Consider the following 12,547-nt stretch of genomic DNA (forward strand, 5'->3'; position numbering starts at 1 on the left):
AAACATGGCAAGTATGCATGTTCTAATCTGGAGTTAATTTGGTATGTGTAATTACATAAGCAAAGCAGTAGCCATGTCCAATTGTTTTTTTGTTTTCTTTCCCAAAACACATTGCTAATCCACTGCCTCCCCCAACCCCTGGCCATATCAATATTACTGAAGCCCACTTTCATCAGTGTCTTTCCATGATAAAAACAAATGAGCAAACAACTAAAAATTACACACAAAACCACATACACACACATGGCCCTCCTTCAATGGGGCTCCACTGCCTAGAGAATTAAATCCAATTCCTCTGCATGGTATGCAAAATCTCCACAGTACAGCCCAGCCTGCCTCTCCAGCTTGATCTCTAACTGCTTCCCTACACACATGTGCTGCCAAGAGGGACTTCTGGCTGTGTCCCAAACATGCCTGGGTTTCCCAGCTCCAGTTGCCCTGCCTGGCACGTGCGCACATCTCACCCTACCCACAGTCTTCCCACTCTTCCAAGTCACCTCATATGCCTCTCTCCACTCCACCAGGCTTAATATGTACTGTTTTCCCACCACCCCACATGTATAATTCTGCCCTGTTCTATTTGTCTGGGATGTGAGGTCCTTGGGAACACAGTCTATATGCTAAGAAAGCACCTTTTAATCTCTAACACTGCCGAGTATGTGAGTAGACTGGAAAGACCATGAGCTTCAGAATCAAGTGGCCATGGATACCTTTCTTGATAGACTTTCAAGGAGTTACTTAGCCTTCCTGAGCTTTTTGCTCCTTAATTAGCATACCAGTGATGATAAATCAACTGTACAATATTGTTATGGAAATAAATGTCTGTGAAAGTGTCTTGCTCACAGTGATTGCTCAATAATGATTCATCTCCTCCCTTCCCTTCTTATTTCAGATTTATTAACATATGTTCAATAAACCAATAAGTATTTGTGATTCCATTTTTCTAGTTTCTAATTCTAGTTATTTCAGGTTTTTATACAGGTGCAGAAGCCCTTTTCTTCTACACTGGTTCCCTTAAGAGGAGTTACCTTGACCTAAAACATAAGAAAAGCACCAACCATAAAACTCTGCCTTTCTTGGTCAGTTATATGCATTTTTAAAAATAAACGTTCTACGTAAACCGTTATTCTGGAAAACCAGAATTTCACTGGCAGTTCCTGATCCATTTATGCCCATAAATTTCCAAGGTAAATACACCAAATAGGCAGAAGCTGGTAATGTGAAGATAGAGATGAGTCGGGATGGGAACTGGTGGCTGGGATGAGGGGCAGAAGACAACTACAGGTATAAGAGCCAGGAAAATTGTTGTTTAACACTGATTAATGGCCACGCTTGTCCTACTCATTAAAAGCATTAACTTCTGATTTAAGTTATTTGAAAATATTTTTATGCTAACATGCTAAAGTTTTTGTGCTAACAAAATCAAATTTCATCTTTCTGGAATATTTCAGAGCCAAGGTAATTCTAAAGTTTTTAGATAGGTGCTAAAGAAAGGGAGCTCAGGCCCGACAGTCTCAGGATATAGGCTGGATAGAAAATCAGGGGAGCTGAACAAGGAGAGACGTTAGGCCTGCAAAGGTAGGGACCAGGATGTTAGCATGAGGTTGAAGTTCACAGTCCCATTCACTTTATTAACAGCACTGAGCAGTATCACTTCTGCCCAAGCCATCAGAAAGGTCCTGGCCAAAAATGCAAATCCTTCTTTATCTTCCAGAACTAGAATTCCCATTCAACAGATTTTCTGGAAAAATAAAGTTTCTTTTTACATTGTCATGGCTATGTTTTTGAGATCACAATGCCCAGAGTACAGCTTCAAGATTATCTTGATGTCTAACTCCTGGTTCCTTAAGAACGGCTGAAATACTAAGAGCAAATGACAGCTGCTAGACCCCTTGAAGTTACTGTTCAAAAAGAAAAAAAAAAAAACTGTTCCCTAGGTATTTCTCTGTTTCACTGGAAGATAAACTCCCAGGGTAAATAGAAACCTAAAAACCTTTGAAAATAATTCTTTTTTAACACAGGCCAATTACTAAATAGAGAACTCATCAAAGAAAAAGCATTTTCTTAAAACAAAAAACTAAACCTGTGTTTAGGTAAATTAATATTTATTCATAATGATTTTTAATGTTATTTGTCATTCTAAAACTTCCAAAAATTCCATCTGTTATAGGAGTTATTGAAATAGTCATAGATGATGGTATAGGTGGAGAGGGGTTGCTGGGCTTTATTTAAAGTGCTATTCAAAGCTTCACATATAGGTTTCATTCAAAGTTTAAGAAGAAAAAAATGAACAATCAGAAACGGGTAAGATGTGGGGATATAAATAGATATTTTGTACATAAGAGTTCTGCATCCCCAAATATTAGCTTGCTATGGAATTCTGTCATCTATTCTTGTTCCAGTCAAAACAAGCAAACAAAAACAGTCAGAACAGTATGAACAACAATCATCTAGTTCCACCAAAAACTTTTCATTCATTCAGCAAGCATTGAGTCCCTAGCTGAAGATGCAAAGAGGAGCAAGAAATATTCTCTTCCATTGAGACGGTCATTGTCTAATGGAAAATGTAGATAAGCAACCAGACATTCAGAATGACCTGTGTTACAAGCAATAATAAAGCTGAGCACTGGGTACTATGGGGCACTCGGGAAGGCTGCCTAAGCCAGAGAGCTTCACAGGGAGCCTTGATGTCTGAGTGAGAATTAACCAGGTGAAGCAGAAGGGGAAATAGGCTCTAGGAACAGAGAGCTTTGAGCGCAAAGGCAGGCAGAGTGTGAGGAGAGGAGGCCTTACTTCCTTGTGACTGCAGCATGAAGGTAAGGGGAGGGCTGAGAGAAATGAGCCTCGACAGCTGCTCCTGGATGTCCTAATTAATTTTGAATTAACAAATAATAAGTATGACTTCTTCTGTTTTTTTAAAAAAACTTCATTCCTTAATTACATGCAAAATGTATCTGTTGAGATAAAATAATTTCATTCCTGGTTCTAATTAGTTGCTTAAATAATTGTTATCCTTGGAGAACAGTAATGACAGATGAACATTATAAATTTTGTAAAAATGTCAATTGCAGTTTGTTCATATATCACATACTTGAGGGAGTGTGGAAAGTGCTGAATGCCTGAAGATAAATCAACTCTTCCTCTGGGAGGTGAGTTTATTCTTCTTTGAAACCCATTATTTAGTGTCTCGACATGGTGGTATGGAGTACCTAGAGAAGCCCTTCGTTAGCAGTGAACTCCTACTTCTTTTCTCTGATGAACCCTCAGACTCTTGCTGCCTCAAATTGCACTATGACCTGTCAGGTGTTAGAGAGATCAGCAGTGGACAGAGTCCCAGGAAATGGCCCGGAAACAAAAGGAGTCTGCCCCTCTCCTTGGTATATCAAATATGGAAGCATCACATTTGCCAAGAGACGACACCATAAGAGGGTAATTGACAGAAGTTAATTCTATCCTGAAAATGCTCTGAGGTTTTAAACATAGTTTATTGCCTTGACGTTGGGCCTCAGGGTACACCTGCCTTTTCTCCCACTATCCTGATAAATTCTGCACTCTAAAATGTTTCTCTGTATCAATGTAGCAAACCTCCATTTATTAGCAACTTTAAGTAACCTCCAGGTCCTTTAGATGACTTTCATTCTTCTCTGTCCTGGACATTTTTATGACAGACAAAAATATCTATTCTCAGAGCTAGAGGAGATAAAAATGTTTCCCCTGAAGGGAATGAACTCTTAATTAAGCTAAAGCTTTTTAAAGAGTATATATTAAATGTAAATATAATATTATAGAAAATTATAATGTAATAAATTTACTGTGAAAGAGTCCATTTTTCTGGTATAATTATTTTTATGTAGAGTTTTTTAAAAAAATAGAACAAAAAACAAGGTAAACTTAGTGAAATGGAGCAGAATAAAGAAACAGAAAACAAACCTATCCTGAGACCCGAGCTATGTCCTAGGATGAAAGTGGTTTCTGCTGTTTGGCAAGAAGAGAAAAATCCTAGACACTATTTCTCTTGCATAATAGGACAGTAAGGAAAGCGTGTCTTAACCAAAGAAGTCAAGAGACCTTCTGCCAGATCTTGGAGCAATTCTTATTCTTCATTAGTTCTTCTTTACTAATCATTTGATTAACTGATATTAAACACTCCCTAGCACTGCAATAACTGTCTTATATAACTTTATTCAACCTCACAACAATCAAATGGGCCCATTTTACAAATGAAGGACCTGGGGTTCAGAGAAGCCAAGGGGCTTTCTCAAAGTCACACAGCTAGTTAGTTGTGGAGCTATGCCGAACTCATGTCTGAATCAAAAATTTTTCTTCTGAACTTTTATACTATACATTGTACTTGCTTTATCTAGTGACAATGCTAAGTTCATTAAGAAGTGAGAAATCACTTCTATGTATAATATTCCCAAGTACCTCATGCAATCCTATACAGTTTAGCAAAATGTTTCTTTAAGAATTTTCTATCCCCCTTCTCTTTCAGCAGTATATTCCCCACCAGGGGATGAAGGAGCTAGCAGGGACAAGGTAGCTAAGGCTAGCAGTGTTTCAAAGCATTTTGCTTCAAAAGTGTTTCACTTCATCATCTCATTAATAGCTACAAAGAATCAAAGAGAGCAACATTCTACTCACACCTGGATCCCTTTATTTGATGAATTACTCAAGGGAATCACTGATTTTTTTTGGCTCCACAGGGCACGAATAAACAACTTCATCGATGTGCTTCAGGTTACCATTTGAAAAGGCAGTAGAGATATGTATAAAGGCTTCCAGCTTTGGCATCTCACTAGCCATAAGAGCCGCTGGGTGGCAGTGATGTTAAGTTGCACAGCATGTCTACAGAAGATTAAGCAGAAGGAAATACAGTGAGGTAAGTCAGCATCATGCCTGGCTATAACTGCACCTACTCCCGTAACCGGCATACCTATCAGATTTTGGTGGCTGCACGAAAACACCAGGGAGAAAAGGATGGGGCATGGCTGCACAGTTATCTGATACTTGGAATGTCTTATGTATTGATGATGTGTCTGTGTACATAAACCCTATTCACTGATGCACTGTACACATATTTAGATGTCACTTGGCTCTAGTCAACTGGAAAAAGAATCACAATCCTCTGAATTTACAAAGGTGCTTCTATAAGCAGCCATTAAAAGAACAAAAACATGTAAATTAAGCAGCTAACTGAAGAAATTGGAAAATATAAATAAACTGGAGAGGAGCAACAGTGGATTTTTAAATGAGCAATATAAGTTGTTATTATAAAGGTCTAGGCCAGACATGAAAATTGATGTCAAAATCTGAAATTGCAACTACTGGAATACAAAGCTATGTAAACAGTATGTGATAACAATGAAATACTTCATTCCAGGAATACATGGTTTATCGAATACCAGGAAACTTATTAATTTAATTTAACTCAAAAAGAGAAAAACTATTTAATAATCTATATGTATTTTGAAAAGTTTAAGATGATGGTTAGTTTTCATTTCCAATTTAATTAAATGAATTCACTAGAATAGGAATAAAATGATTAAACAATATGTATTTAAATTTGCTAGCCAATGTCATTCTTAATGGTGAAAAGCTAGGAATACTGCTTGTAAAGCCAGGGCTAGAAATAATGCCTACAGTCACAACTACTATTTAGCATTGTTCTGAGGTCCTAGCCATGTAAGTAATTAGAAAGAAAACTAAAATTAATGAAGAAATATAGATATTAAAAAGACAGTCACAAAAATTACTATAGCATTATATAATTGCATACCTGGAAAACAGAAGCAGCTTTTTTAAAAAGCTAAAGTGTACTATAGTTCAGTAAGGTGTCCGCTGATTAAAAATTATATAAAAAGGCTGGGTGCAGTGGCTCAAGCCTTAATCCCAGCACTTTGGGAGGCTGAGGCAGGCGGATCACGATGTCAGGAGATCGAGACCATCCTGGCTAACACGGTGAAACCTCATGTCTAGTAAAAACACAAAAAAATTAGCCGGGCGTGGTGGCGGGCACCTGTAGTCCCAGCTATTTGGGAGGCTGAGGCAGGAGAATGGCATGAACCCGGGAGGCAGAGCTTGCAGTGAGCCAAGATCATGCCACTGCACTCCAGCCTGGGCAACAGAGCAAGACTCCGTCTCAAAGAAACAAAAACAAAACAAAACAAAAAATAATTATCTTGCCTGTATATAAACAAAAATTAGAGAATACACTGGAAGAAATATTCAAATGTGCACATTTAAAATATAACAAATTAATCATAAATGAATATAATAACAAAAAACAACAAAAATTGAATAAATGGGAAAACTTTGTTCTTGGATAGGAAGAATCAATATTTTAAATATGCTAAATGTTTCTAAAGTATTCTATATCTATAAAGTAATTCCAATCAAACTCCCAAGATTTTTAAAAACCTGGCAAGATTATCTTAAATTTAATCAAGAAGTATATGCAATGAGAACAGTCAGGAAAACGCTATAAAAATGAGAGCGTGGGAGGTGGAGGTTGCAGTGAGCCACGATTGTGCCACTGCATCCAGCTTGGGCAACAGAGTGAGACTTCATCTCAAAAAAAATTAAGTAAATAAAATAAAAAATAAAAATATAAACTCCTCATGTGTGACTTCTGTAGTCAGACACTAACACTGTGTTTTTATTAGAAGCAGGAATTGTGTTGGGGGCATTAAATTTATATGATGCTTTTGAAACAATTCAGAAGTCTTTAATGTGGTCTCTTATAATCAACGCGTTAGCCACGTGACCTCATTTGGTAGTATCCACAGGAGATTTGGCCTCTACTTCATTGGGCTCATTGAAGCTTTTCTAGTCAAACTTTTCTAGTCATGAGAATCTTTGATCTTTAATTATTTTACTAAGTCTTGCTCTTCAAAAATAACTGTATTATTTAGTCCCGTTAACCCACCAAGACCTGCTTACATACATACATATATATATGTACCCAATGTACAGATTAACAAAAATTCACAAAATGTTAAAATTTTTGCTAGTTCACTAGTAACTCCCATAAGATGTAAAGATTAGTCTACATGTTTTTAATGCTTTAGCAAGGATCATTTCTATAACTCCATAAGGCAGCATGGTATAGCAGTATGGCCGTCAAACTTCGGCATATAGCAGGGTTGCCTAGGAAGTTGCTCAAACAAACAAACAAACAAACATACATCCTGACCCTGGAAATGCCCATTCAGCAGTGTCAAAGCTTGGGCATCTAGCTTTACTTTGAACACACTCTCTAGTAATTCTGATACACTCTGAAGTTGAGAACCATCGGTGTATTGGAAAGAACTCAGGCCCTTTGGAGTCATGAAAGACTGGATTTGAATTCTGATTCTGCCATTTATTTGCTATGTGACTGGGGCAAGTTACTTACCTCTCTGCACCATCATGTCTAAAATCCCAATCATGTGACCAACTTATCACGTGATCGCAGAGAAGTAAGATTAAGCACATATTATGCTGTTCTTATAGACAATTTTGCATTTAACAAAATTTTACTTCACTTTGCATAATAATCTATAATAAATGCTAAATGCAGCACAATGTTTGATTCACCATCTTGTTATGTTTTCTTCCCACACCAAAGGTCAATTTCACAGAGTTCTTTAATAATTCTTTCTTGCAGCTGGGCAGGAAAGGAACCAGGGTGGCTAGGAAGTTGAACAACCTTAAGCTTATTTCTGCTCTCCAACAGAATTGGTGGTGTCTCTACATTATTCATGCTAGAGGATGGAAGAAGTGTTCATACTAACTCAGAAGTGACAAGCAATAGTTTCCCCTTCTTCATGATATTGTCATGGAGGAAGAAATTTCCTAGGAGAGGCAAGAAACTACAGTAGGGAAAGTATGGGCTTTAGAGATTAGAGACCGGCATTCCAATTTTGCTGTATAACTCGGCACAAATTATGTAACCTTGGATAGAGGACAGCTTTCATGAACTAATATCTCATCTGTGATATAGGAATGGGCACACTACAGAGATTTCTGAGGATTAGAGTAATGAAGTCAGATGTTTGTCTTAGTGCCTACCACACTGTAGGTCCCTAATAACAGGAAAATCCCCTTTCTACTTCCACAGCAGTACTCCATTTCCAAAAGCTGCTGATCAGAAAGCTGTGTCGTGTGTGTGTGTGTGTGTGTGTGTGTGTGTGTGTGTGTTGGGCCATGCCAAGGTTTCTAATTCTATCCTGTGATCCAGAGTGTATGCCAAAATCATGTTGAACCTCATGGCTTTTGAATAAAATAACTATGGGAAATTTGAAGCTTTTAAGAAAAAGACGGTGTGATTGGAAGAGATTTTTAAGAAAAGGAAAGAAGCTGGACATGTAAAACCATGCTGGTGATTGAATTAATTAGTGAATGATAGTGTGAAAGAAGTTAAGAAAGAAATTGAGAAAATAAATTGCTTCTATTTCTGGAACTGTTAGTGTATCCCCAGGACTGCATTTCCCTCCCTTCCTCCCTCCCTCCCTCCCTCCCTTCCTTCCTTCCCCTGTAACTGGCCCACAGGGGAGAGGTTGAACATGCTTCAGCTGATCTGACTTGAGTAACAGGAAAACTGAAAACTAGTTACACTAGAGGCCTCTTGCTTTTTGTGAGATAATTTCTTAGGAAAAATTTAAAAAAAAAAAACAATGAACACAACTGGCTTTGGAAATTTAAATGCAAATATTTATAATTTTGGAAGTTTCCAAATGCCTTTCCAAATGTTCCCAATTGCCTTTGCCTTATACAGAGATTTAACAGAATCATTAATGTCAATCAGACACTCATTTTTGAAAGTTGAGAAAAAGCAGCTTTCATACAGGGAAGCCTGGGGCAAGCATAAACACACTACTTTTTTTTTTCCTACAAAAGATTCTAAAAATTATCAAGGAACTCATAAAATAGAATTAGCACTTCTATTGTGTGCTTCTTTAATAATCAACAATGTTGCTCGCAGTCCCAGCGCTCCGAACGACGGTGCCTCCCGATGACAACAACCTGAGCGGACCCGCGCCTAGGCCCTCTGCCAGGCCTGCGCTGCCTCGCCCCGGGAGAGGAAGACTGAGCCCGGCTCAGGCGGCTGCAGCGCGCGGGCCCGTTTCCTTCCAGCGATCAGTCCCCTGGCGTCCCAGCAGCGCCTTCCCCGCTATCGCGCATCCCCAGCGCCCGCCGCCGCTGCCGCCGCCGCCAGCTGCTGCCCTGACCGCCAGCCCAGACGTGCTCGCGGACGCCGCTGACAGCGCCTGTGCCATGGGGCTGCCTACTCTGGAGTTCAGCGATTCCTACTTGGACGGCCCGGATTTCAGGGAGCGCTTGCAGTGTCAGGAGATTGAGCTGGAGCGAACCAACAAGTTCATCAAGGAGCTCATTAAGGACGGCTCTCTGCTCACTGGGGCGCTGAGGACAGGTAATGTTGATTGCCTACCCAGTTCCCTTACCCTTTCACCCTTTCCAAAGGAACCCTGAGTTCCTTCAGGAACACTCCTCTACCCAGGTTGGGGATCTGTCTGTGGCAGTGCAGAAATTTTCCCAGTCATTACAAGATTTCCAATTTGAATGTATTGATAATGCTGAAACAGATGATGAAATTAGTATTAGTCAGTCACTAAAAGAATTTGCAAGGCTACTCATTGCAGCAGAAGAAGAAAGGTGAAGACTGATCCAAAAGGCTAATGATGTATTAATTGCACCACTTGAGAAATTTCGAAAAGAACAGATAGGTGCAGTAAAAGATGGAAAGAAGTTTGACAAAGAGAGTGAAAAATATTACTCTATCCTTGAAAAGCATTTAAATTTATTTGCAAAGAAAAAGGAGTCTCATTTGCAAGAGGCAGATACACAAATTGATCAAGCACATCAGAACTTCTATGAAGCATCATTAGAATGTCTTTAAATGGCTCACACCTGTAATCCCAGCACTCTCGGAGGCCGAGGCGGGCGGATCACCTGAGGGTGGGAGTTCGAGACCAGACTGACCTACATGGAGAAATCCGTCTCCACTAAAAATACAAAATTAGCCAGGTGTGGTGGCACATGCCTGTAAAGCCAGCTACTCGGGAGGCTGACGCAGGAGAATTGCTTGGACCCAGGAGGCAGAGGTTGCGGTGAGCCGAGACTGCGCCATTGCACTCCAGCCTGGGAAACAAGAGCAAAACTCCGTCTCAAAATAAATAAATAAACAAATAAATAAAAATAAATGAAAAAATATGCCTTTAAAATTCAAGAGGTTCAAGAAAAAAAGAAGTTTGAATTTGCTGAACCGCTTTTGTCATTTCTTCAGGGTTTATTTACTTTTTTACCACGAGGGATATGAACTTGCCCAGGATTTGCACCGCATAAGCAACAGCTGCAGTTCGACTTGCAGAATACAAGGAATAATTTTGAAAGTACTCGACAAGAGGTAAAGGGGTTGATGCAAAGGATGAAATCTGCCAACCAGGACTACAGACCACCCAGCCAGTGGACGATGGAAGGCTATCCGTATGTCCAGAAGAAACAACCGCTTGGTTTTACATGGATTAAACAGCCTTGTTACTAGCTCACCGGAAATGTTCAAAATATTGTATCCGACGAAAGACAGATTCAATTGACAAACACTTCTACTTCGACATACAAGTAGTTGAAAGCCATGGGATCATCACATTACAGGCCTTCTCAGACGCTAATAGGAAACTCTGGCTTGAAGCCACGGATGGGAAGGAAACGATTTATACTCTGCCTGACATTATAAGCAAGAAAGAAGAAAGGTATTTGAATGAAGCAGGGTTAAATTTTGTGAGAAACTGCATTCAAGCTGTGGAAACAAGCGGTATCACCATTTTAGGCCTCTACTGAATAGGAGGAGTGAACTCCAAAGTTCAAAAACTTGTGAATATCATATTTTCTCCTAAATCCCCTCCTGATATTGATACTGAACTGTGGGACAATAAGACAATGAGTGGGCTGAAAAACCACCTCAGGTGCTTTGCAGCACCACTGATGACTTACAAGTTACACAAAGATTTGTATCATTGCTGTTAAATCTGATGACCAAAACTACAGGGTGGAGGCTGTACATGCATTGGTGTGCAAATTGCCAGAGAAAAACAGAGAGATGCTGGACATCTTAATAAAACATCTGGTCAAAGTATCACTGCACAGCCAACAAAATCTCATGACTGTCTCAAATCTTGGTGTCATATTTCTCCCAACTTTAATGAGAGCACAAGAATAAACTATAGCTGCTATGGTGAATATTAAATTTCAGAATATTGTGTTAGAAATTCTTACAGAGCACGATGAAATGATTTTTCATACTGCTCCAGACCCAAGCATTCCTCTTCCTAAGCCTCAGTCTCGATCTGGATCCCAAAGGACACGAGCAATCTGCCTCTCTACAGGCTCTAGGAAGCCCAGAGGGACGTGTACTCCATGCCTGGCTGAACCTGACAGTGACTCCTATGGCAGCAGCCCAGACAGCACCCCCATGGGGAGCATCAAGTCACTCTCTTCTCTTTCCTCCGAACAAAATAGCACTACAAAGTCAGCTTCCTGCCAGCCCAGTGAGAAATATGGAGGGATTCCTTGGATTGCAACCCCGTCATCTTCCCATGGACAGAAAAGCCTTGGTCTCTGGACAACCAGTCCTGAATCAAGTTCTAGAGAAGATGCAACCAAGACAGATGCAGAATCAGATTGCCAGAGTGCTGCTTCGGTCACTAGCCCAGGGGATGTTTCCCCACCCATAGACCTAGTCAAGAAAGGGCCTTATGGACTTTCAGGACTGAAAAGAGCTTCTGCTTCTTCTCTCAGATCCATCTCTGCAGCTGAAGGAAACACCAGCTACAGTGGATCTATTCAAAGCTTAACTTCTGTAGGTTCCAAGAAGACACCCAAAGCTTCAAACCCAGACCTGCCTCCAAAAATGTGCAGGAGGTTAAGACTAGACACCACCTCAAGCAATGGCTATCAGCGTACTGGCTCAGTAGTGGCAGCAAAAGCTCAACTGTTTGAAAATGTTGGTTCACCTAAGCCAGTTTCTTCTGGGCACCAAGCCAAAGCCATGTACTCCTGTAAAGCAGAGCACAGCATGAGTTTTCCTTCCCACAAGGAGCGATATTTTCCAGCGTGGACCCATCAGTGGAACCAGGATGGTTAAAGGCAACTTATGAAGGCAAAACGGGACTAGTTCCAGAAAATTATGTTGTCTTCCTCTACTACTATTTAGTGGATGGCAGTATCTTCATGGTATCCATGGTAACAAATAATAAGTGCTATGATTTTATCTGACACAGATACAAGGGGATCAGCCCACTAAGTGAAAAGTCAATTTCTATCAAGTTCTTCACCAGCAGACTATGTAGGTCCTTATTAATGAAAAAAAGGTTTAAAGGTTGGCCATTCTTTTTTGGTTGGTTTCTTATTTTAAAATTTCCTGCTTCTGAAAAATTTATTTTTGGATAATACGTAACTCTCCAGAATGTCTCTTTCATAGCAATTGCAGAGTTTTAAATCCCGTATTAAGTACTATCTCCCAGAAATTTGGAAACCAGAAATCTGCTGT

General features: G+C 39.8%; 2 pseudogenes; one reads left to right on the forward strand and one right to left on the reverse strand.

Annotated features, from left to right (window-relative positions):
* The window catches only part of LOC109025815 (fatty acyl-CoA reductase 2-like), a 306,120-nt pseudogene extending 301,134 nt beyond the window's left edge, over window positions 1–4,986 (reverse strand).
* A 4,269-nt stretch (window positions 4,987–9,255) lies between these two features.
* LOC115933750 (rho GTPase-activating protein 42-like) lies at window positions 9,256–12,273 on the forward strand (annotated as a pseudogene).
* The last annotated feature ends 274 nt before the right edge of the window (window positions 12,274–12,547 follow it).

This window comes from Gorilla gorilla, chromosome 11 (genome assembly GCF_029281585.2).
Source record: "Gorilla gorilla gorilla isolate KB3781 chromosome 11, NHGRI_mGorGor1-v2.1_pri, whole genome shotgun sequence".
NCBI lineage: Eukaryota > Metazoa > Chordata > Mammalia > Primates > Hominidae > Gorilla > Gorilla gorilla.